General features: G+C 36.4%; 1 protein-coding gene and 1 pseudogene across 1 annotated transcript in view; both read right to left on the bottom strand.

The window, feature by feature from the left end:
* The window catches only part of LOC132107724 (phenylalanine--tRNA ligase beta subunit-like), a 297,726-nt gene that overhangs the window by 169,200 nt on the left and 108,384 nt on the right, over window positions 1-20,142 (bottom strand). The gene's annotated exons all lie outside the window — the stretch shown is intronic.
* The window catches only part of LOC132107738 (NACHT, LRR and PYD domains-containing protein 12-like), a 33,433-nt pseudogene continuing 26,320 nt past the window's right edge, over window positions 13,030-20,142 (bottom strand).

Raw genomic sequence — 20,142 nt, 5'->3', positions numbered from 1 at the left:
ATGCTTGATTTAATGCAAAATGTTCAAACATTTTTATTTGCAATAAGTAACCTTTTGAAACATTTAAAAAATAACTTTTTTTCATCATAACAATATAAGCTAATTTTCACACATTTTTTGTCTAGTTATTGAATAAGGGAATAGTATAGTATTGCTTCAGAAAATAATAAGTACGAGATAAAAAGTAATCATTATTATATAATCAGTCAAAATGACTACTACACGAAAGACATCATTTAAATAAAATCAAAATTATGACATACTGTTGTAGTTCTGAGTTTAAAAAGTCTAAATTTACAAAAAAAAAAAAATTGAGATACATAATACATTATAATTGAGATACATTATGTCATAACTGACATAATTTGAAATCATGACGATCATATAGTGTATTTATTTTGAAAACTGTCATAATTTTGAAATGAAATAATATACTGGTGACAAAAATTCAGAATTATGACATTCATTTGTGAGATAAGATGTTGAGTTTTCATCTCATAATTCTGACTTTTTTTTGTAGTAAGACACTGTCCCACATCTTCTCTTCTGCTGAGCTGCACAGGAGTTTGAAAGGAGCTTTTGCATTAATCTGTGGTTGAGATGACAGTCTGAGGTTTATATTTTTGATGAACTCTGGGATTGAGTTTAAAACTGCTTTCATTTTTGTTCACCGGACTGTAATCCTCTAACCCTGCTTTCTTAATCAAAACTGGGAGTTTTTAATCTAGCGTTGCGCGGCGCAGGATTATGGTTCTATGACCTTGTGCTTCAGCACAGCTGTTTCCTCCTCAGAGCTGATCTCAGTACAGAAGCGCTTCTAATGTCTGGAATAATATGACTCTTCGTATCTTTCTCTGCATGTGTGATGTTTTTCTTTTTTTCCTTTCTTTTTTTTTTTACTTATCTTAAATGTTATAAGTGCATCTGCCCATCTTCTCTCTGTATTTGTTTAATCTTTAAATATTTCTCTATGATAGGAAACAATAAGGCCCCTTGAATGTATTTTTTCTTCCTAAAATACTATGACAACAAAACTAACAGGGGAGATTAATTTGTGAAATATATTCACCTGTAACTCTATCATGAACATTGTTCATTAACTAATAGAAGTCGTAAAATATGTACAAAATTATAAAATGTCAAAAGTCATTGAAACGCAGAAAAGAGACAATAATAATAAATATGAAAAGCTTTGCTAATTCTTTAAATGAATACGCTCTAATGGCAATAATAAAGTTTTTTTTTTTTCCTGAATTGACAATCAAATACTGTAATAATTTGTAGTGTTTGTCGCCCTCTATTGGTAAGGCAGAAGAAGAGCAAGTCCTCATCTCAGTAACCCTGAGTCTAAAACGGGTTCACCTACACTGTAAAAAATGATGCAGGGGGGTGTTAAATACAACCTGTGCAAATCAGTTATATTTTACTTAAGTATATTAGTTAGTAAGTAAAATATATAAAAATGGGTACATTTTAACTGCACTACCTATTTGTTAACAGTAATATCTGCATCATTAAAAAATGAGTAAAAAATACCCCAATATATTAGTTCAGTCATTGCAAATTGCGCATGCGTCAACTTCAACATCCAGGCGGGAATCGCGGATTTCAAATTTAACGTCTTCCAGAGGGACCACGAAGTGTTGAGCTCCAGGTAAGATTTTTTTTGTTGTTGTTTATCATGTTGATATCATATAACCCAAATATTAACTCATCAAAAGATTTGTAATTTGCTCGCTTCTGTTATATTGTCGGTGCTACAGCCAAGCTGACAGGTTGGAATTTGAGGTTGGTCGATTTAGCTTACTGATAGTGGCCTACACACTGGGTCTTATACCGGCAAATGCGAGTAAAATTCTATATTGCTAATTAAAATATTAGCTGCCATTAGTTTCATGTACATTGCTGAAATTAGTGAACAGCTTAGCGAAGGTGCAGCGCATGTGACTGTGTGATTTGTTCAGGCCAACGGCGTTTTTATTTGAGACACGGTTGACGTCGACGATGTCCTGAGGTGATCAAGGCCGAGAAAGTAAAAACAATAGCAGTAAAGCTGTTAATAAGGCAGGCTGGATAATTAATGTTACATTTTCTTGCATTTATATAATGATCTGCAGTGTTCTGTGTTAGAAGGGATCAAATCATAAAGTTGTCCTAATTTTATTATTGTTATTATTACGGATTTATATTAATCTGTCCATTTATGTGGGGTTCATTAATGTAATGTATGTTAAAACTGGTTTGGGTTTTATAATGGACATTATTTTACAAATCATGAGTTATATATTTGGGCGTTTATGCGTGTTTTCGTATGCCTTCGCAGGGAGCTTGATTGACAGGCGATCTAACCAATCATAATCCGCCATCCCCCATTTTGTCCGACAAAGCAGTCAGGAGAGATAGCAGATGGGAGGATTTGAACTTGAAAAACGGAATGTACTGACGCCTTTCCGCGGTTTAAAACCTTCCTTCTTATGTTCATTCATGTTTATTTGATGCTATAAATGAACTAGAAGGAAGAGATGATCGGTTCACGAGCAGCTTTAACTGATGGTCTACTACAGCGATATGTCAGACACATTTAAGAGCCACAAAACGGTATAAATCGTTTAAATTTCTTTTAAAAAATGACCAAATTTGACAGGTGAGACTTTGTTTACTATGTTTAATATCAAAAGTAACCGAAAAGTAACCTGGTCTGTCCTGTCTGTCAGCGTGTTGTCAGTCTCCTCTTTGATATGCGATGTATTTCTCACTGAGTGAGAACATGGTGTGGCGTGAGAGCAGCGTAAGTTAGCTTTACGGACATATCGACAGTAACTAAGGGGGGCGGGTCTTTGCGAACGGTCAATTCGTTATAAATATCCTGCTTTACAAATATTTTACGTGCACAAATTGTTCACAACAAGTTCGCAATTCTGTATAATTGTGTTTCTCGGTGCATACAGTAAGTACATCAGCCCCAGAGCACATGAGTAAGTATTAAAATAGCCTATATCACACTAGCATGAAAGTGCAGTGATGAGCATGTGTTTTTGTCACACCGACAAAAAGTAAAAGATAGAACACATGTAATGTTTTTATGTTCCTTTTGTGATCATTAATACATTCTATGATTTTAGTCTATTTTGTGCCAATTCACTTTAATTGAGTTATGTTAGGCTTAGGCTATGTTTTTTTTAGTGAACTTCGGTTTGTAGATTGCACAAGTGTAGTTATTGTAATTATTTTCCAAAATATGTGGATTAAACTTTAAGGGAATTTTAAACTTATATCATTTGCGTTTATGTAAATGCAACACATATGAATATAAATTATGTGCAATATTAAAATCAGGTTGTAGTAAATTATTAAATAGTCAGTATACAAATGTGGTGTTATAAATTATATTTAAAGGTGTGTCTAATGTTCATGAATATGCGATTCTTTTATTTTTTTCTTAATTAGCTTGTCTTGGTCTATTTGCATGTTTTCTTAAATTGTAGCACTTTGACCTGAAATTGAGTTCAAAGGGCCACTGTATTTGTCTCTAAAATGAATCTCCTTTTAGTTACAGAGTGTTGAGAAAAAAAGGGATGCAGTTGTCTGTTGCCTCATTGAGTACCTTGGGGAAAACCAAGAAGAGCTCTTCCAAGACTGCCAGGTATATTATAAAATGACTGATCAATGTTTTGACATTCATTGTCGTAATTTTGACTTTATTCACAAAATATTACGAGTTTATTCTCGTAATGTTTCCACATTATATTCGTAACTTTGACTTTATGCTCAAAATATTATGACTTTAATCTTGTATCGCTACAGCTTTATTATCGTAATCTAAGTTGTTTTTTTTTAGGAATGAAATATGATCAATAAGAGAAAAACACTGTTAATAAGTAGATGAGTACTGGACTTGATTGGGAATAGGCTTGCTGCGATAGTCAGTGTTACCGGTGTTCAGCCGCAACACCGGTTACATCACTTTCCCACCGCGACTTTCAAATGAGTGATTTAAAAGTGAGGTGCAAACCCCCCCAATCAGAATGCACAGTTAGATATATATTTATAAGAACATTTCAGCAGGTTCAAGATAATTCATGAGATAATTAGAGCAATAATTAATGTTGATGACAATGTTGACAGTTGATGGTAGCCATTACCTTCCATAGTAGGGAACAAATACAATAGAATTCAATGAGTACCATCAAATGGGTTTAACAGAAGAAAGAAACTCATACAAGTTTGGAACAACTTGAAGGCGAGTAAATGATTACATAATTTTCATTTTGAATGAACTAACCCTACAATACTTATGTGTGAGCATTTATTATGCTTAACTAAATTATGCTTAATATTATTAAAATATATTGAACGGGATGTTGACATTTATTTCCTTTTTAGTTTTTACTTGTATAATTGTTTAATATTAAGCATTTCACATTTTATCTGGAACATTGGCAAGTTAATGTTTGTTCATGAAAGATACAGATAAGGGACATTTAATTATGAAAATCTAAATGTTCACCTATATAATCAGGTAGTAGCAACTCTGTTATCCCTTTGTTCTATGGTGACATTTATTTCCTGAATGTTCCAGGATGACCATCTATTCCAATCCTTACAAGATAATTCCATCTAAAGTAAAGGATTAGATTGGTAATTGTTTTATTATGGGATACTGGGGTCAAGAATTCAAGTATTGCTTTCGATATTTATTTTTTTATTTTTTTTATTTTTTTACCTGTTGAAATTGAAGTGCTGATTTGAAACCCTGCTTTGTCTTGAAATAAATGACGTGACCAAAAAGAAAACTGTTTTGGAACAAAATGTGGTTAATATGCTTAAACTAACTTGAAAAAATTATTTTCTTTTTCTTTTTAACAGGAGGACGAACTTGAGGGCAACACAAACCAAATAATGAAAGTTTTGGTGATTCATAATCCCACAGCCGAGGAGGACCCATCAGATGTGTGGGTTGTTATAGAGGGCAACAAAGTACTGACTGGATGTGGAAACAAAACGACAGCATGCATTCTGTTGATGGGGCTGATGTATGCCCTCAACCTGGAGTACCCCAAAACCCTTAAATACACTTTTGACGTGTTCCAAAAACTTTTTTTGGAACTTGATGCAGCAAAACCACTCAAAAAGGTTCAAAGCCTCAAGTGCAAATTAATGGAATGAGCTGTTGTACTGACACAGACTGTTTCATCCCATGGAGACCTGTTTATAATTAGAAGTTTAAAGTTGTTAGTGATTTAGGCATGATTCCTCTTTTTGGTGGGAATTCTATTTTTCCCAATTTTCGGTTTCACTTTTAAGGTGTGGCCTTGCGTTCCCTCTGCAGTGGTTCAAACAAAGTTTACAGACTCAAGGCTGCAGTTCGTGTCTGCTGTTAAAGTGGGGGAGTGAGAATGTGTGAAGACAAGTAAGGGTTCTTTATTTGCATGATTTTGAAGACCATGATTAATAAGAGTCTCAGACCATCAGCAGAACGACCACAGTTGGTCAACAGATTTGTCTTTGTTTTTTTTGTTTTTTGTATTAGTTTTAAGAATTGTAAATTATTTGTTGTCAATTGAAATTAATGAAATGAGTTGTACTGGCAAAGACTGTTTCATCCCCTGGAAACCAGTTTATTTTTTAATTAGAAGTTAAGAAGTTGTTAGTGATTTGTTATGTCTTTTGAAGTGAAATGTACCTTATGCATTAAAGGTATAGTTAATCCAAAATGAAAATTATGTAATCATTTACTCACCCTCATGTTGTTCCAAACCTGTATGAGTTTCTCTGTTCTATTGAACACAAAAGATGATATTTTGAACAATGTTGGTAACCAAACAGTGATGGTAGCCATTGACTTCCATAGTAGGAAAAAATACTATGTAAATCAATGAGTACCATCAACTGTTTCATTACCAACATTGTTCAAAATATCATCTTTTGTGTTCAATAGAACAGAGAAACTCATACAGGTTTGGAACAACATGAGGGTGAGTAAATGATTACATAATTTTCATTTTGGATGAACTATACCTTTAATATTTTATTAAATTAAATGTTTTAATCCATAATATTTGGTCAATAAAGAGTAATTTGACCAATAAATTACTGTGTCCCATGTCTGGCCATTTTTAGGTAAATTTAACCATCTCTGAAAAAGTAATGTTTAAATATTTATATTTACTGCTTATTATTAATAATAATTAAGTAGATTAACTGTTTTCTGCTAATAATAGAGTAATTATTACTCAATTTTTATAAGTAATTAGCTGTGTAATGTATTGAGAAATATTAGGTAGATTTTACCTAATTTCGTTTAGTATATCATAGCTGTTAAAGTCAGGTACTCCTTACTCAAAAATATAGGATGAAATCTACCCAAACAAAATGAGTGCAAATTGTTACCTCACTTTTATTGAGTAGATTCTATAGGTTTGTTTTTACAGTGTATACCTCAGTTGTATAGAGAATGTTTACAAAGTATTACAATCTTATTGTAGCAAGTGTAAAATCCAAGTTTATTCTCAGACAAACTAAGATGTCTCAGGTGTTCAGGGTTTGATGTCAGAGCTGAAGCCAGAGCAGCAAAGCCTTCATCTGTGACACCACGATCTCTTAGCCTGAAGAGAATGACAAAACGTGAACCTTAGTAGAAATATCTTATTGGCTCTGGTCTCAGAGCAGGGAGGAGATATAAGGATAAGCATTGCCACATACTGCTGCTAAAAGAATGAGATTTATGCATGTTGATGCTCAGTGGTGCTGTTCGAAACTGTTATGTGATTCAGAACTGAACGGTTAAATTAGATTAGTAACTGTGTCATGTTAGGTCTTTGGCAGCTTACAAACTGAATAGTATTATGGTGAGCTGAATAAAGACATTCAAGGAGTAATGAGATCAATTGGGCTGAGATTGTGTAAGTAGTACTGGGAGAGCAGGCTGGAACCACTGGAAGCAGATTACTTAGCTGGAACTGCTCTTCTGGATGCCACATTTCAGTCTGATGCTGATGTTGAGATGGCAGCCATGCTTTCCCAGGCAGCTGAAAGCTTTTGGCTCGAGTGGACTCCCTCACCCTGCCCCAAGCACTCTCGACTGGATGATTGGATCTTGGGGTCAGAGCAGGTCACTCAGCCACGCTCCACTCCAGATAGATCTGATAGATCAGTTTGCCTTACAAAAATCCTCCCATTGCCCACAGTGGTATTCCCTGATTGAGGCTCCCCTTGGCACAAACACACTGGTGCACATCTGGCCCAGGGGCCTACACAAGTATGCATTCCCCCAAGTGAGCCTCATCGCACAGACTCAAAGTCAGGGTGGATATGGAGAATATCTTGACAAAGTCGGTTTAGAACGGCTGTATCTGACTGAGGCAGAAAGTGCATTGCATTATTTGCTTTCATCAACTTACATAGCCTAACGTTTATTATAGCTGTATGAGAGATTAGCTTTTCTTGTTGTTTAATACACCTCAAGATTCTGACCTTGCTATTCTGAGCCAACCTGTCATTAGTGGTTAGAAAGACACATTTGAATAATTTTCCATGATTATGTAGTTTAACATGCAATTTTGTATTTTTAAAAATATAATATAGGTGTGATGTAGTAGGGATGTCCCGATCAGGTTTTTTTGTCCTCGAGTCCGAGTCATTTGATTTTGAGTATCTGCCGATACCGAGTCCCGATCCGATACTTCTATAATACATAAAAAAAGAATAAAGCAGAGCGAAAAAACAGATCCAGGATCTTCAATAAATTACATTTTTAAATAATATTCAAATATAAAACCACTATTTTAAATAGGCTAGTAAAAATATTTCAAAATCTTACTGTTTTGCTGTACTTTGGATCAAATAAATGCAGGCTTGGTGAATAGAAGGGACTTCTTAAAAAAAAAAAAAAAAACTTAAGCTTACTGTTCAAAAACTTCAGACTGGTAGCAGGGGTGATTCTAGGATTTTCATTTTAGGGGGGCTCAGCCCCCAATGAGGTAATGATGTAAAAAAAAAAAATTATTAACTTGTTTCATTCATTCAGCCAGTAACATGCATATGGCACAGTTTTATAATCACTGAGGTACCGAATGTGAGGTAATTAGGGGGGTTGGGGGGCATGCTCCCCCGAGAAAATTTTGATTTCTCTGATCTACATATGTGCATTTTAAGATGTTTTGAAGGCCAAAAAATTGGATGACAATAGCTTTAAAACCATGTGCGGACAGCTGTTTTTTTCTCACCTCATCAGCATCACACTCTTTTTCTCTTGGTTTTTATCTTGCTCTGTCTTTTCCCTCGTAAAGCTGAGCTTTGACTGATATAGGCTTTTTATTTTTGTCTGTCAGTGAAGAAAGTAAACATAGGGTCAACTGATAGGTTGATTTATGAATCATTTTCTCAGACAAAGCTACCAGGAAAGCTAGGTAACTAAGTCCATCAACACTGAAATATAAATTATTTTATTTTTTAAGCTTTTTAGCCTTTGTAATCAACAATACGGTTGGTTATTCACCAAGTCACCCCGTGAAAATCTATTTAATTTCAAATCATTTAACTAACCAGCTAAACGTATATTAATGTAACTGTCTATTGGCAATATGATTAATCTGTTCTATATTTATTTCTATTTATTAAAAATAACAACATGAATTATCAATTTGCCACTTCTATAAATCAAGTACTTAAAAGAAAATCACAAATCCCTTTTTTTTTTAATACAATTTATTAATACAAAACAAAAAAACTCCAAAATAATAATGATGTTCTCTCTCTGGGCCATCTAGTGCTTTCAGATAATGATGTGTGTCTTTAATCATTTCTGTGCATGGCAGCATAATGTAATGCCAAAATACAAAATAATATGTTTTAAAGTTTAAAAAGTAAATAAATAAAATAAATCATGATCGTTTTCCAAAGTATGTTTTCATGGGTGTTAATCGCTTCATTTTTGTAGGAATAAAAAACAACTATCACACTGTGTGATAGGGCTGAAGGTGAACGCAGCGAAACGTATTGGTATTGGATGAGAAACCGAGCCGTCCCGTGTTGCTCCCAATGCTCCAGTAACATTACATTATGTAAACTGCAATGCATTTATGACAAAGAACTGCACCGATGCAGATGTAATATCATAGCAATCTCTCAATAAATGCACTCACGACACACCTTGTACTCTCTGATGTTCGCTCTGCTCGGCGCCACTGAAGATTGAAAAATGCGCTAACTCCAAGCAGACTCAGAGGAGCCGAAACTTGACGCAGCTTGCCGCCGTTTCAAATGAGTTTTTTTAAAGGGGACTGAAGCGATAAAAAATGTATTAATCAAATATATTTTTTAGGGGGGCTGGGCAGAAGTTTAGGGGGGCTGAAGCCCCCCTAAAAAGGGCCTAGTGACGCCCCTGACTGGTAGTATAGGCAACTTTATTTTTTCTCTCATTTCTAGCTTTTAATTGGCTTAGAAATCTATAAATGCAGGACAATAACAAATAATAATGATTTGTTTATATACTAAAACACTGTTTATCACATAATAATGCAGAATAGTTTCTATACTGTAATAAATACTATGTCAATCAGCACTGCATTGTTCATACTTTATTTATCACCTGCTGGAGATGACTTGAAGAACAATTTATTGTCGTGATCGTATATTAACGTCTTCTGTTTTCCTGTGCGCACCACAGCATAGCTGGACGCTTTTGTCCATATTAGGAATATCCTGATATCAGCGCGAGAGCGCGCTCCGGCTTCTAGTATGAATGAAACACACACTGCATGAGAGTTTAGCGCTCTGTGATGTTCATCTCGCTGTATTCTGGGTCTGAATGAAATATCAGGTCATGCGCAAACTATCATGTCTCTTTGAGTTTGAATCTATATTTATTCACACCAGCTCTTGAAAACAAAGTGATGTCATGCCGCACGCGTTGCTGTTTCTGTGTGGAGTCAAAAGGGTCTAACTCTGTGCCACCGCATAACAAAAGATGTGTTAAAAATTAATGAGAATATATATCCGAGTCCTGATCGGGAGGTAACGTCCGATTCCGATCGAGTCTGAAACCACGCGATCGGGCCCGATTTCCTTTATGGTTTAATTGCATATTGACTCCACTAGGTGACAACACCTTGGTGTTGACTGAGTAGGGGTTACCGGGTTAGACGAGACTGTGGTTTTGCATGAGGGGGTTAGCAGCAGGAGCTGCTTGTGTTCTAATAATAAATATGTGGTTCTGAGTTAAAACTCTCCGTGTACGTAGTTTATTCGATACATTGAAGACAGAAGAAACACTACAATAGGGGTGTTGCACCAAAGGACAACAAAACTTTAAACTTTTATAGTGGTTCCCAAAAACTATTCTGAGGCAAAAATTGACCATGTTCATGTGTAAAAGTAAAAGTACAGATACTCCTTGCTAAACTTTACTCAAGTACAAGTAAAAGTACTACAGTCAGATGTCTACTTAAGTAAAAGTACTAAAGTACTTGTTTTTTAAAGAACTTGAGTATCAAGAGTACATTTTCTAAATATTGCATTACTACTGCCACAGTGCTTACATTTATGTACAGAAACGTCCTACATGGAGTTATTGAAAATGTTAATACCTTGGAGAATGTAAAAGGAATTGAAAGGAAATCTTTTTACAATGTTGCTTTATCTAACATTTCTCACTTGCCCACAAGGCAATAGCACAATGGAAACGCTCTGACAAACCTCTGCTAGAGTTTTAATGGATTTTTGCACCCACATTTGAACCCGACTGTGTTAAACACACAGCATACTCAAGAACATCAAAGCAAATGCTCAGATTAATGAGCATTACAGCTTACATTAATGTGTAATATCAGAAAAGAAAATTTAGCTAAAAATTGTGTGTACATGTGAGTTTCTCTCTTTTTTCATCAATTAAATCAATAAACCTAAAACAGCAAAGAAGGCAATATAGCAACTGACACACCTTGGAACTTGACCGTGTTATACACAGCATTGAAGAGAAAATAAAAATGATTAAAGAGATTCAGCTAATCAGCTGTTTAGGTCAGCGTACAAAGAAGGAAAAATAAAATTCAGCTCATTTGAGTGACAGTATTAAGCCCCTTCCTCTCACAATGACATACAGGCAAAGGCAGGAGAAAATACTTTCAGCTGAATAACACCATTCTCACACACACAATCTATGTGTGACAACTCTGTGTGTGTGTGTGTGTGTGTGTACCGTACTTCAGTTCAATCAAATGTCATAAAGTCTTTGACGGAAAGCTGAATGTGATTGCTGATAGGCTGTCCCAATCAGGGGCGCTTGCACAATCCAATCACGTTTGAGAGGGAAACAACAAATCGAGGGTTTCCACATGGAGATGCGTTTCTGTGAATACAATTTTTTTTTATCGGATAGGCGTTTTGTCCACATGGATCCGGCGTTTTGGAAGAGTGAAACCAATGTTTTTTTTAAACCAGGTCCCAGGGTGGATAGATTTGAAAACGCCGCCTTTGCGTTTTCGTCTGGTCGGCGAATCTGATTCCGTGTAGTTTCTGAAATGGTGACGTCATCAGCCACGTCTCGCCCCTAATCAGACAACGCTACGTTACGTAACAGCAACAAAAACATGAACAATCACTGAACGATTGTCTTTTTATTAACTAACATTAACACAGTTTAATAAATTGGGAAGTCGTGGCCTAATGGTTAGAGAGTCAGACTCCCAATCGAAAGGTTGTGAGTTCGAGTCCCGGGCCGGCAGGAATTGTGGGTGGTGGGAGTGCATGTACAGTTCTCTCTCCACCTTCAATACCACGACTTAGGTGCCCTTGAGCAAGGCATCGAACCCCCAACTGCTCCCCGGGCGCCGCAACATAAATGGCTGCCCACTGCTCTGGGTGTGTGCTCACAGTGTGTGTGTGTGTTCACTGCTCTGTGTGTGTGCATTTCGGATGGGTTAAATGCAGAGCACAAATTCTGAATGTCACTTCACTAAATGTATTGTTCCATGTTCGTTTGTGTACCACCATAGACAGTAAAAGAAATGGACACAGCGACCTCATTGGATTCAACGGAGACAAGTGAATTCAATTAGAAGCACGCACTTCCTGGGGGTCGGGCGTACTGCACAGACTCAAACTGAGCTTGATGACGTAGATGTCACGTGAGCAACCTGTAAGTCTTCTAATCGCTGTGCCAAGAGAAATCTGAATCACCCACCGAATCTTTCAGAGAAGGCGAGCGTGAACAGGAGCACATTTTGTTAAGTATTTTAATTAATTATCTCCCTTGACTTTATGCCTCCACGTTCCCCCGATTGCCTCATAGACAGTAAAAGATTGCCTGCAAGCTTCTTCTCCTGTCTATACAGTAATTTCTCTACTGTGCGACAGAGAGTGGCTGGTTATGACGCAATCGTCTCCTTGTGGACGGGGCCGAAGAAGTAATGGGTACTTATGTTTATGGATAGAAATGTAGCGGAGTAAAGAGTGCAATATTTGCCTCTCAAATGTACTTGAGTAAAGTCATGAGTACTCCCCCAAAATGATGCTCGAGTAAAGTACAGATCCCCAGAAAAAAAGAAAAACTAAATAATATGATTCATTCAAGAAATTAATGTCTAAAATACTTCCACCTATACCTAAATGCATAAACAAGGATTATAAAATGAGAACTCAATAAATTAAAAAGATCAGAACACAAGAAAATAATTTGGTTACAAAGTCACAATTCACAATTCTTCACTTTTTCATTCTCTGTGTCTTAGTGTCTTGAGTCTCTGTTGACTGTGTCTCAGTAGCAGCTTCTTATTCATCATCAGCTGGTCCTCAGGAAACAGGACTGATGTCTAAATACTGAGAGTCCTACAATAAAACACACAGAGAATATGAGACATTAATGCTGGCACATCACAACAGCAGATACATTTCTGAAAAAACAGCCAGAGATTAGCATATTCATATTACAATCAGAGATATGAATGAAAACATCACAGAATTAAACAGTTTAAAGTACATAGACTAAAGTAGAGCTTTATTTTAGTATCTTTATTTTCCACTTACACATATACAAGGCCTGTGAGTCTATTTAAAAGCTTACAATAAAAATATACTCACAATAGTGTAGTTCTGACAGTTTATAATCTGGATCATCTTTTAGATCAGAAAGTAACTGCACTTCAGAATCTCTTAGTTTATTCCCAGACAGATCTAGTTCTCTCAGGTGTTCAGGGTTTGATCTTAAAGCTGAAGCCAGAGCAGCACAACCTTCACCTGTGACACCACAATCTCTCAACCTGTAGAGAACAAGGACAATTTTCACTCAATTGTCACAAAGACAATCAATTTTTTTTTACAATCAATAGTTTAGTACTGATAAATGTACTACTACTGTTACAATAGATCTATCGTTGGCACTTTTATATCACATTAACTTTTTAAAGTTTGAGGTTTTCATTTTTTAAATTCCTGTGATCAAAGCTGAATTTTCTGCATCATGACTCCAATCTTCAGTGTCACATCATCCTTCAGAAATCATGCTAAAATGCTGAAACATTTCTTATTATCAACGTTGAAAACAGTGCTGCTTCATATTTTTGCGGAAACTGAAATTATTTTTTAGGATTCTTTGATGAATAATGAACAATGTCAAAAACAAAATTTGTTTGAAACAGGAATCATTTGTAACATTACTGTCATGTATTTACTGTCCCTTTTGATCAATTAATGCACATGTCTTATCTCACACAGGAATAAAAAGCATCAAAGAGATGATCTTACTTTAGTTTCTCAAGTTTACAGTGAGAATCCTTAAGTCCATCAGAGAGATGCTTCATGCCCAAATCTAGTATTTTATTCCCGGACAGATCCAGTTCTCTCAGGTTTGAGGAGTTTGATCTCAGAACTGAAGCCAGAGCAGCACAACCTTTAGCTGTGATATTACAGCCATCCAAACTGTAGAGAGATTGAACATTTAAGTACAGTAAATTCAATACAGTAACAATAAGAAAACAACATAAAAAGAATTTAAATAGTCCTATTATGCTTTTTCCACCTTTTATTTTTTTTATTTTAGAAAGTTACTTCTTCAGGGAGGCAAACTCATCAGGGATGAAAAGAGCTGAGTAATAATAATAACAATTGTATTTAATAATAATGACATTTATAAAACATGATATCAAATCTAGAAGAAAGGCTTACAAACACAGGCTTTGATTATAGGCTACGTTACTACCTCTCAAGTCACTTGAAACTTGGGTCAGTACTAACAGATGTTCACAAATCCTACAACACACTTTCAGTAAAATGTTTTGATAGTGTTTTCATCAGTGTTACTTACTGTGCTGATCTGGATTCTTTAATCACAGGAAGCAGCTTCCGAACGTCTTTATCTGATGCATTTTCTCTTTCAACAAATTTATTCAGCTCAAACACATCGCTCATTTGCTCTTTCAACAAGACAAACACTAAAGCTGACCACTGCAAAGAAGTGAGTTTGGCTTCAGCTAATGTTCCAGATTTCAGGATTTTTTTGGAGAGCGACTGCTCCTGATCTTCTTCTTGATATACTCAACCGTTTCCTCATTGCTCTCAGAGCTCCCTCTTGTCTGTTTCATTAGTCCTTGTAGAAGACCCTGATTAGACTTCACTGACAGACCCAGAAGAAACCGCAGGAGAAGATCCAGATGTCCATTTGTACTCTGTAGAGCCTCATTAACTGCACTCTGATGCAACACTGATAATGAAACGTTTTTTGACTGAAACCAGTCATTAATTCTAGACAACCAACCACGTTTTCTGACTGGCTCAAACACATTTATGTTGTGGTTTGTACAGGAGAGGTGCACATATAGAGCCGCTAGATGTTCCTGAACGCTCAGATGAACAAAGCAGAAGACCTTCACCTGATTCAAGCCAAACTCCTCTCTGAAGATCTGAGTGCACAATCCTGAGTAAACTGATGCTTCTGTCACATCAATGCCACACTCTCTCAAGCTGTCTCACCTCGTGTTCATTACTGATCTCTCCACTCTCACTCTCTGTGATGTACAGCTCTATGTAGATCTCATTTAAGAGTGTTTGGTTTCTTTGCTTTGCTGTTCCTTCAAGAAGACACTGAAACTGTTTCTTCAGTTTGGATCTTAATGTGTTGAGGACTTCATGGCTGTAAAATTTAAATATGAATCACATTACATATATAAAACTGCAGAAGTCTAATAAAGGCAAACCATACAATTAATAATCATGTTATTGATTATAAATGATATGATGAATCTTTGCAACATCAAGACCTTGTATTTTACCTGACACCAGGATACATGCTTTCATTGATGACTTGTGGTTGATTCACAGACTCATCATATTTCATTTTCTTACTGATGGGATCTGTTACAGCTGGTGAGGAACGCTTCGTTCGCCTTAAAACAGCATAAAGTAAATCAACAATCAGATACTTTGAATCTATACTTACTTGCCGACAACCTGCCAAAATAAAAGCTTGCCAATGTAAAACTTGAAAATTATAAAAATGTATATATCTAAAAAAGTAAATATTAGCATTTTACACATACATTTACTGTAACATAATTGTATTTTTATTTAATACTCCATTTTTATTTTAAAATACAATAGTATTATCATCACCACACTTTATTATTTTATTTAAAAAATAATTATAACATCACTATTATTAATTTATATAAATATATATAGATATATAATTTCATAGTTATTTTTAATGGGTCACACTACTGGTGATTTACCACTGCATGATAAGACATGGTACAGTTCAGTATGGCTGAACAGTTCACTGGGTACATTACCTTTTTCAGTGCCACCTTGGCTGAGGATCCAATCAAACCGTACTGTGACGTGTAAACACTGCTGTTCACTGATTAGCTGGAGAGAGTCGCCACTACCTGCACCATTGAACACCTTTTTTAACAACCAAAAAAATGGTTGTTTCGTGGTCTGTTGAGGAAGTACAGAGGTTCCTCTAGTGCAGTGGTTCCCAATCCTGATCCTGGAAAACCCCCAACACTACATGTTTTTGGCGTCTCTCTTATCTGACACACACATTTGAGGTCTTCATTAATGAGCTGATGAGTTGAATCAGGTGTGTTTGAATAGGGAGACATATAAAATGTGCAGTGTCAGGGGTTCTCCAGGACCAGGATTGGGTCCTACTGCTCTATTTGATAGCTGAGAAGTGGATCCAGCAAGAGCTTGAAGTGGCGCCGCAGAATGAAGTTTTTTTAGGAGGTTGCCACTTAAAGCGTTATTTAACTGCAGGGGAAACCCAAACCGTGCCGAGCCGAGTCGTTCCACGCAGTGGAAAATTGCCATATGTTCAGTTTAAGGACCAGACCAAGGTCTGGTTGCATAAACTGGTTAGACAAGTCTTAAAACGTGAATCCATTTTTTTTTTCTTCCAAGACTGTTCTTATTTGTATTGGAAAAGTAAGACTGATTACCCCTTGAAAATTATGTGCACCCCTGTTTATAGTTATGATAAATAAATGTAACTATTAATCAAATATTGAGGTTTTTTGGCTGCCATTCTATAAAACCATTAAGCAACTGTGTACCTGACACTTTGCAGTTTGTTTCCATCCTTCAAGTATGGTGGAGGATCTATAGACCAGTCACTCTTCATAGACACAGAACTGGACTCTCTGCCTGATCTTTTCTGCTGAACTGACCTATAACAGAACAGAGGTTACATTTAACTTTTTAAGTTATCATATATTTATCCTTTATGATGTGAATCCATGAGCAAGAACCTTCGAATGCAGAACTACAGAACCGGAAGTTACAGATATTATCCCCACAACATTATTCATTCTTTCACATGTTTGTTTACTACTCATTGTGGCCAATTTGATAATACGTTCAATTTCAAATCAGGTTTTTGTTTAACACAACAGATTTAAACAAATGTCCAAAATTCCCAATATTTAATGAATGTTGGTGGGGTTTTTCATATTACTGCTGCTATTTTATAAAACCATTAAGAGACTGGGAGAGACCACAAGAGGTCATGGTAAAACCATAAGCAGCTATGTACCTGACACGTTGTGGTTTGTCTCCATCCTTCAAGTATGGTGGAGGATCTATAGACCATTCACTCTTCATGGACACACAGCTGGGCTCTTGAGAATCTGATCCATCTTGCTGGACTAAACTGTAATAGAGCAAACAAGAGGGCTTGTTGACCTCAACTGATGTGTGTCTTTCATAATAAAACCAGAAAAAGTGTATTAACAAAGTAAAAATGTTAACTTCTGATGTAATGTTGTCTATAATGAGAGTACCTGGATCCTGGAGAAAAATCATCATCTTTGTTTTTTTGTGCTTTACTCATTCTGTCCTTATGAAGCTGCTCTGTGGCGTCGGATTAGTCTGATCTTCCTGACTCTGACTGGAAATAACAGAAACACTGATTATATTAAACACTATCACAGTAATTAGGCTAGAAATTTAACGTGGAATGTTTATTATCCTGAATATATTTATAAATGTTGCTGTTAAGTAAACCTAATTCAGTCATAACACCACATTGACAGAAGGCATGGATTAAGACTATAAAAATATTTTCTTGAACAAGTCAAGTTCTCTTATGATCAACTGGTTTGAGCAAAAACGCTTACAAGTAGTTTCTACCATTTCCTGTTTTGGACTCCTCGTTTCCCCCCACCACCACTACGGTTTGGTATGATCCATTATCATCACGCCTACGATTTTTTTTTTTTTTTTTTTTGTAAACAATGGGTGTAGTGTACTATATTTATATCTTGTTAAAACTGGGTTATATTCTTTGTTCGATATATTCGATGATTAAATTTCAGGTGGGTGGGAATATAGGTAAGCCTACTTTAGGATATGTGGCGTGACGCAGCAACACGAAAAACAACAAAAACAAAACATTAAAGCTGAATGAGTCAGAATAATAGTCTTAAGAAGCAGTACAAGATAGTTCGTCGTTTAAGTGGTTACATTAAGCCGCTTTAGGTTAATACCCTGCGACGTCGAAATGGGATTCGACCTTCATCTGCTTTCGCTTCGATTTTATTCGATACAGGCTTAGACTTTTTACTAAATATAATCATCACGCAAGTTTTGTGTATCAAAAAATGCATTTGATACTCACTTTTTGTGCAATGATAACGTGACGCAGTTATTTGGTGGAAATGGCTCCTATAACTTTCACTTTTGGCTTGTAGTCTACAGATAACAAACATGGAAGAAACCATTTTAGTCTTAGAGGGCTTTTTTCCCAGTTAACGTTTATAGGATGTTTTGGATGAGAAGCGGTATTGAAGGTTCTCACAAACACACCGATTGTGAAGACAACGTAAGATAGATCTAGGCTTCATACTGCGAACAAACTGTACAAGTGCACTAGTGGCAGACACTTGGTTTATGGATATTAATTACGTAACTTGCCCGGATGATGTATGATTGGCTGTAAGTAAATGGGGTACGGCCAGAGAATGTCTAAAAATAATAATCTAAGAGAATTGGCACCCTCTGCTTACTTCCGGGTTCTGGATTGGTTGCAGTAACACGTCTCTATCCATGCGGGGGCGCTCGCTCGCGAGTGCAGAATGAATGGAGGTCTATGGCGAAATACCCCTCAAAACCCACTTTTCTCAGGATATAATTTTTTGTCTAGTAACTTAAATGTTGTATTCGAAAGGGGGGCTAAGATAATACACTCAGCTGAAAATTGCATTTTTAAGTTCACTTATCTGCTCCTAAAAGGCGTTCCAAAATGTGATGACGTCACATATTTTGTCACACTGCCAGAGGGTCTGCTTTACGGCAATTTCTGACTTCCGCTTCATGGCTTCGTTACTCGTGGCATCGACGATAACACCAGCTGCTACTTGAGGTAAAAATTAACTTCGACAGTCAGAAAGTCCTCCTTAAGATAATGTCAGACATTCCAGAGCCCGTCTACATTAGACATTCTCTGGACACTCTCAGACGGGCTCGAGCTCTTTCTTCTGATTCTGCTTTAGCTTCAGGTCGCAAGTCCGTCACTGACCAATCAGCATTCATTAGCAGAATGCTAGCTTGTTCCGGCCAACAACGGCCCCACCTGTAAGAAATCGAAAGGACAATAGTACTGGTTCATTCAACTTTCGACCTATAACCTATGTTGAACTTGCAAAGCCTACAATAAAATCTGAGATTTCTCAACGGCAATCGGGTGAAAGAGACACATTTAGCCGTATAGCCCCATTGACTCCCATTCAGTCTGCACTCGCTCGCGATCACCCCCAGTGGAATTCCAAAATCAATACAATGGGGCTGAATAGGGAGTGCCAAGGCTCTCCGTAGACGGGCTCTGGTACGGCTCACTGATCTATAATATAGAACAGAGCCGTTAAATATGAGAGTTGTTACACTCTTCGATCTCGCCGCCACGCTGTCACGTGGTTCATGTAGCTCTCAATAGTTCCAAACATCTCCGCGCTGTCAGCCAGTTTGAATGGTTTTAAGCGGGACAGACAGCTGCAACTATATTTGCAGCAATTATCGGTAAATATTGACGCATAATATACATTGATTATTACGTTGACACTTGCATTACATACATATAATAGCATTATTTTCTGGGGAGGGGCGGAAACACGGCATTAATCCGTTTTTGTGTTTGATTTTGAAGGGGAGATCGGGGCTGCTTAGGACAACTTCAGGTTCACTTCAAATGTTGACTACTCTAGGTTATATATACACATTTAACAAACTTTACTATATATATATATATATATATATATATATATATATATATATACACACACACACACACACACATACATATAATAAACACATACATTACATATATGTACACACAAACACACTATATGAAATGTTTATTATATATATATATATATATATATATATATATATATATATATATATATATATATATATATATAATAAAATAAATAAATGCCATGGTCCTCAGTCGGAAAAGGGTGGCTTGCCCACTTCAGGTTGGTGGAGAGTTCCTGCCTCAAGTGGAGGAGTTTAAGTATCTTGGGGTCTTGTTCACGAGTGAGGGAAGGATGGAACGGGAGATTGACAGACGGATCGGTGCAGCTTCTGCAGTAATGCGGTCGATGGACCGGTCTGTCGCGGATGAAGAAAGAGCTGAGCCGCAAGGCAAAGCTC

This window comes from Carassius carassius, chromosome 28, assembly GCF_963082965.1.
Source record: "Carassius carassius chromosome 28, fCarCar2.1, whole genome shotgun sequence".
Taxonomy (NCBI): domain Eukaryota; kingdom Metazoa; phylum Chordata; class Actinopteri; order Cypriniformes; family Cyprinidae; genus Carassius; species Carassius carassius.
The sequence above is the reverse complement of the archived record's forward strand: the minus strand, read 5'-3'. Positions and strand labels throughout refer to the sequence as shown.